Below are 7,181 nucleotides of genomic sequence, written 5' to 3' on the forward strand. Positions count from 1 at the left end.
TTCCCCGTCCCGCCCCGCTACCGGATGCGTCACGCGTCAGGGGAGCTGCCCCTTAGTAGGCGGGGCCTGTGTGGTCTTACCTGCACTGTTGCCACGCCCCTGATTCGACTTGCGTATAAAAGCTGAGCATCAACGCTATATTTAGCTCAGCAGAGATTGGTGACTGTTTAACTAGACGGATATTCCATACCAGCTGCCGACAACTAATGTTATAACAGTGCAATATTTTGCAAAATGTTATAACATTTTGTCAACTCAGTAGCCTATAGGCTAGTCTACATCTCTAGGCTATAAGGAGTTGCCATATGACAAATTAATTTGATTTTGTACTAATTTCTTTGTTATTCAGAAAAATATACAATATATAGGCCTATTGCACTGTGGAAATTAAAAGGACAGGCCTTAAAAATAGCCAATGATGTGCTTTTGTGTGTTACATTTGAATATCCCTTTCCTGTCGCACGGAATACATTTAAGAATAACCTCATTTTTAAACATCTCTTCTCGAGGAGGATTTTTTGCATCATCTTTGGAAAGTAATGTAGCCTATACATTACTACATAACATATAAGCATATATGTTCAATGTATCAATGTTTCCATGTGGCAATGCTGTATCACGGTGGAATTGCATGGAAAGTATTTCCCCACTGGGATTGTTTTAATAAAGCATCAATAATCATTAATATGATTGCAGTTATTTTTGTATAAATGACAAAATATATATTCTTTTTATAAAATGAATAGCTCCATGTGATGAGAGTGAGGATGAGTTAGCCATTAGCCAAGGTAAGATGATACGTTAGAAGATTTTTTGTGCATTTAAATAGAAGACAAATTCATAATGTTATAGAAAAACTACTGACCCCCCAAAAAACAATTTTTTAAGTGTCTTATTCCGGTAATACATTTTGCTAAAATATATAATTAAAATATGTATAATAGCTTATTTTATTATTATATAATTTTTTTCCGTGTAAGTGAAAGCATTGACAACAATTTTCATTCTGATTCTGTACTGCCAGTGACAGTGCTGAAGAGTATAAGCGCCCTCTAGTGACTAGATTCTCTAAATTCACGAAAAAGTGTTAGTCACGTTTGGCCTAAATCATATACTATGCCGTTGGATCAGGTTTATGGAATGTGCCAGACACTCTCTAACACAAGCAAAGTGTCTTATGCATTGGGGACATTTTCTGTACATGTTTTAGAGCTTATATGTCAGTTTCTCTTCAGCCTAGGATTATTACTTTTTATAGGGTATGCTTAGCTGTTACAAATCCGTCTCTGATTTTCTGTTCAGATCCCACAGCCACTTATTAATGCCTGGGGTTTATTTTTGTTCTTGCCCTTTCAGCCTGGAGAATGAGTAAATTCTCTCACAACAAACACACATACCGTAAACACACACTTGGTTTCACTGTCTTTGTGGGAACTCTCCATAGGCATAATGGTTTTTATACTGTACAAACTGCCTATTCTATACCCCAACCCTACCCCTAAACCTACCCATCACACTTACTTACTTACTGCATTTTTATATATATATAAAAAAAAAAAAAGTAATTTAGTTATATTTACCTATATGTTAATTAATGCATTTGCCTCGTGGAGACCTTTGATGTGACCAATGTGATTTTAGGTTTTACTATCCTTGAGGGGACATTTGGTCCCCACATTGTAATATAAACCTGTACACACCCACACCCTATGGGTAAATATCATAAACATAAAAGCAAATGGAATAACAGTAAACCATTTTTAACTTGTTTATATTAATGTAAAAATGAGAGTATTCATAAAATACTTATCAAAGATAATCAACCGTATGTAATCAATAACGTGTATGTACATGTATGTGTCTCTTTTCTTCTAAGATTTTGCACATACTTCAATTTTATTTTATTTGCTGCCTTATTTTAATTTCCTCATGTTAGCCATGTTTCTGGAATCTGGATTACACTGGGGCCAGTGATTTGAGGTCAAGCTGTTGTAACTGGTCTCATGCAACACTGTAGCCCCATATGAAACTTGTTTACTCATACTTACTGAGCAGTGCTTTGTTTGTTCGTGCTGTTCTTAAAACCATTCTGGGTAATCAAAATAGCAGAGGTGGACAGTAACTAAGTACATTTACTTGAGTACAGTACTCAAGTACACTGTCTGAGTATCTACACTTTACTTGAGTATAATTTTTTCTGGAAACTTATGACTGTAACTTCACTACATTTGAAAGACAAATATTGTACTTTTTACTCCACAACATTTCTATCAAGGTCCTCAAACTCAAAAGTCATCTCTGTAGCAGCTTTTAAAGTGGATGATTTTTTTTTCTTCTTTAAAATGTGTTTGAGTTTTGCAGAAAGTGGAAGAAGACGGATGTCAAAATGTTCATTTTGGCGAGTATTCACATAAACAAAGTTGATTATGTCTTCAGTGAAGATAAACTGTTGGGAGAATATTAGATGTGTATCAGTATATTGGATCCATGCATTTGGCCTTAAAGTGACAGCAGCTTTGTGACTTTTATACAAGTATTTAAATTAGTTTAAGTTAGTCGTATGATAGCATGTCGGATGGAGCATCACTTACTGGCTTAAACCATCATGATGGCATAATGTGCATTTATACAACAATAATAAAATAATGTCTTGACATAAAGAAGGAAATGTACTTTTGATACTTAAGTACTTTTACAAATACTTCTGTACCTTTACTTAAGTAAAAATCTGTTTTTACAACTTTCACTTGTAACGGAGTAATATTTGACCGGTAGTACTGTTACTTTTACTCAAGTAATGAAGTTGTGTACTTTGTCCACCTCTGCAAAATATTTGGGACAGCCATGACTGGCTTGTGCAAAATGGCCTCAGACCTTCACCATGTCCATGATTTCTAACTGCCTTCTTCACTCCTCAATAATTGAGATTACATTTTGGAATATGAGGAACATTTAATGCTACTGGTAGTTTCAAACTGGAAGATTTTTTGTTATTGTTGCTTCAGAGTCTGTGCGTGTTTATCATGTGGAACATTCCACAAAGTCTAGCTTCAGGCCTGCTGAGAGTCAGATGTGCTGTTTTTCCACTCCAGTAAAGTGCACCACTAGATGGAGCAAAAAGTATACAAAAGACTCAAGAATCACTGAGGAAAAGGTACTCAGGAATCCAAATTTCCCATTACTTCCCATTAAAATAACACTTACCAGGCTTGCCTTTCCAGTAAAAATGACTAATATGTTAATGTGCAGTAAAATGTCAACATATGATAATACAAAGCACAAAGAAGCAAATATGACAATTTTTACACAAAAATAAGCAGCCAAAAAGTGTCTGTGAGAGTGACTATCTGTCAACTTATTGTAAAGGAGGCCGAACTACTTTTAGAGAGAGGAGTTCCTCCTCTGAGCCTGAATGACTTTTACAACAACAGGTTTCCGCTCATTTCTCTCCTCTATTCGGCTAGGCACAAAGCTGAGTGCAAGGCAGTGCTTTTCCTGCTCTGAATGGGCTGAGAGTGAGAAATGTCATGTTAAACTGACCTCAGATCAGTGGAAACATAGAAGCGCTCATGGCTGGTGCAGAGTTTAGTTGCTATGCAGCCATAGACCTCACCCCAAGAACTTTAGTTGCTCACTGGACAAATTATGTTTTGTGATCCATAATGGCAGACCATTCGAGGCAGTGACATGATCTGAGTAAAATTTCAAGGATTTATTTTTGGTCTGTTAAATGTGTGTGTGTGTGCGTGCGTGTGTGTGTGTGTGTGTGTGTGTGTGTGTGTGTGTGTGTGTGTGTGTGTGTGTGTGTGTGTGTGTGTGTGTGTGTGTGTGTGTGTGTGTGTGTGTTGATGTGTGTGTTTGTTGCTCACAAATTGTGTTTGTGAGAATGGGGGATGAAGGGGGTTGGCATAGAAAGTTGTGATTGTATAATTAATGTGTGTGTGTGTCTGTGTATATGGAAGTGAGCATGTATGGGTGAGAGTGTTTGTGTGTGAAAGACCACACCAGTTACATTGAACATTAGACAAAGTGATTGATGACAGAATCGTTGGGTCCACCAGTCTTACAAACACAGATGCATTTTAGAGTTCAGGAAGTGTCTCAACCATTAAACAGCCTGTGTATATTCACTCCAAACTGCCAGGAGGACTGTAGCGCGGACTGAAAAGCCAAGGAAAAATGCATTCTTTTCTTTTTTTCATCATGGCTCACATAGTGAACCATATCTGGAGATAGAGCTATTTGGTTTAGACGCCTGATAAAATTTTCCATGACAGTGGAATAAAGGTTTCCACTCTGTATGTCCAAATGGTTGTTCCTCTACTGCACTAAATCCATTAAAATGAGCACAATTACTGTATTAATTTAGCATTTTCTGTATTATTTTTAACAGGTGTTTTAGTTATATTTAAAATTTTAAACTTCACTGCGTTCTATATAAGGGTTAACAGAAATGTCCGCAAAATTACTTGACAATGTCCAGGTAATAAGCTGCCAGTACTTTTTCTGCTATTTTGTGGTGTGGTGATCAGAGGTGGACAGCAACTAAGTACATTTACTTGAGTACAGTACTCATGTACACTGTCTGAGTATCTACACTTTACTTGAGTATAATTTTTTCTGGAAACTTATGACTGTAACTTCACTACATTTGAAAGACAAATATTGTACTTTTTACTCCACAACATTTCTATCAAGGTCCTCAAACTCAAAAGTTTTCTCTGTAGCAGCTTCTATAGTGGATGATTTTTATTCTTCTTTAAGTGAAGTTAATAAACCTAATTTCGGGAGGAGTACGCCCATCTAATCTTTCAATTAATACCAAGGTATAAAACCAGCAGCTTACCTCTTCCCCTTTTTAGTTCCTGCAGCATCCCTCCTCCTCCCCTGCTCCTTTTGTACAATTTTGTACACCACACTGGTGGGGGTTGAGGAGAGATCCCTGACACGAGTGTAAAGAGCTTTGGGTGTACAGTAAGCGCTATATAAATGACCTATTCATTCATTATTTTATTCATTCAATTTGCCTGTTATAGGGGGGCAATCGGAGCTCGGGTAGAATATCCTTTCCGAGCCCCTCTATAGCAGACAGTAAGCCAAATCTGTTTACCACTTTCACTAAGATTATATGGGCACACAAACTTGTGAAAAGGTGTTTGAGTTTTTGCAGAAAGTGGAAGAAGACAGATGTCAAAATGTTCATTTTATACAAAATGAAAGTATTCACATAAACAAAGTTGATTATGTCTTCAGTGAAGGTAAACTGTTGGGAGAATATCAAATATGTATCAGTGTATTGGATCTGTGCATTTGGCCTTAAAGTGACAGCAGCTTTGTGACTTTTATACAAGTGTTTAAGTTATTCGTAGGATAGCATGTCGGATGGAGCATCACTTACTGGCTTAAACCATCATGATGGCATAATGTGCATTTATACAACAATAATAAAATAATGCCTTTACAACTTTCACTTGAAACATTAAGAGTAATATTTGACCAGTAGTACTGTTACTTTTACTCAAGTAATGAAGTTGTGTACTTTGTCCACCTCTGGTGGTGATACTATTAAGTTCTCACAGCTTATAAGCTGTTGTATGAGTTATAGAGTACAATGTATATGATGTAATATATATTTTTACTATTATATTTAATTATTGTAAGGTATTTAAATTACTATAGGCTCTATCGGCTCTATTATATATAATTTAAGACTGAAGGAGAGAGCAAAGATCACTGTACACATTAGACTGGGGCAGAGCTTTTGTCCTCACATGCTGAGATGTATTCGTTTACTGACTCTCCATCTCATACTCAGTGTCATGTGTTTTCTTTTTCCTAATGTTCAACCAAACATTTGTATTTTTTATAGGCCTAAAAAATTGTTGTTTTTCTTTAAAACTACTATACCAAATGTGTGTGTGTATTATATATATATATATATATATATATATATATATATATATATATATATATATATATATATATATATATATATATATATATATAAATAAAGTAGGATTATATGAAGTAAGAGAACACCGCATTTCACTGTGCGTATTGTTTGCGCATTGTGCAAACTCCGTTTGAGATATTGTTAACAAGCTTTCATCTTTGTTCTCTGTTAACAGTCTGTTCATGTCACAGCCACGATAGAGTTACAAGCTCCATCAGAAGGGAATGACTGGTTGTTCAGGTGTCATTGTACCCCATAGCAGTCTGTATCACCTTACACAATCAGTCACAAGAGGGCCACATCCACAATAAACATGATCTTTTTCATTTTTTCACTCACTTACAAATAAATGCATTGTGATAGCAAATAGCAAGGGTAGAGAAGTGAAGAGTGTTTGATGATGACTAATATTTAGACAGATAGAGAGATCACTCATACAGTTAGTGTCAGTGAAGAGAATGAGAGGGGGAGGGATGGAGTGAGTCATTAAAAGGCCCACACATGAAATTCACACAGACATAATTCACACAGATGCAGACACCCTGCACACTTGAAACAATATGATGAAACAATTCTGTTTCCTTTTTCACTCCAAATATCTAACAGGCAAATAAAGGTAAGCAGGCATTCCTAATATCTTGACTTGAAAGCAATTTGCATTTGCATAATTTTCAAGTTAAACCTGTCATGCTCCAAACAAGTTAAACTAGTACTTGATCTTTTTGAGGACTTTTACATCCCCTACACTGTCTCAAGACAATATTATCTTCATGCTAAGTTTTGCTATACAGTAACAGAAAAGTCCAAGATCACACCACTTCAACAAAAACACAGAAACACACCCGATCACTCGTAACACACCCATAAAACCTCCACAGCAAACCCCCACAGAGCAGAAGGAGTGGGTGGCACTGTCTAGGTTTAGCACAATGTTTTCTCTTACAACTATTGAAGTCATTCCAACTACCGGATCTAATGTTAGAACAGTGTGTGAAAGAACATGACACAGGTACACTGTATAAAAAATAAATAAATAAATAAATAAATAAATAAAAAAAGGCTCCAATTGAACACTGTCTAGTGACTGTGATTGTGACTGATCACATCTAAAATAGTGACTGATCACATCTAAAAATTTCAGTTGGCCGAATTTAAATTCTCTGATTTGATGCTATTTAATTCACAGAAATTCAATCCGGCCAACTAAAAAATTTAGATATGATCAGTC

This window comes from Pseudorasbora parva, chromosome 1 (genome assembly GCF_024679245.1).
Source record: "Pseudorasbora parva isolate DD20220531a chromosome 1, ASM2467924v1, whole genome shotgun sequence".
Lineage (NCBI taxonomy): Eukaryota > Metazoa > Chordata > Actinopteri > Cypriniformes > Gobionidae > Pseudorasbora > Pseudorasbora parva.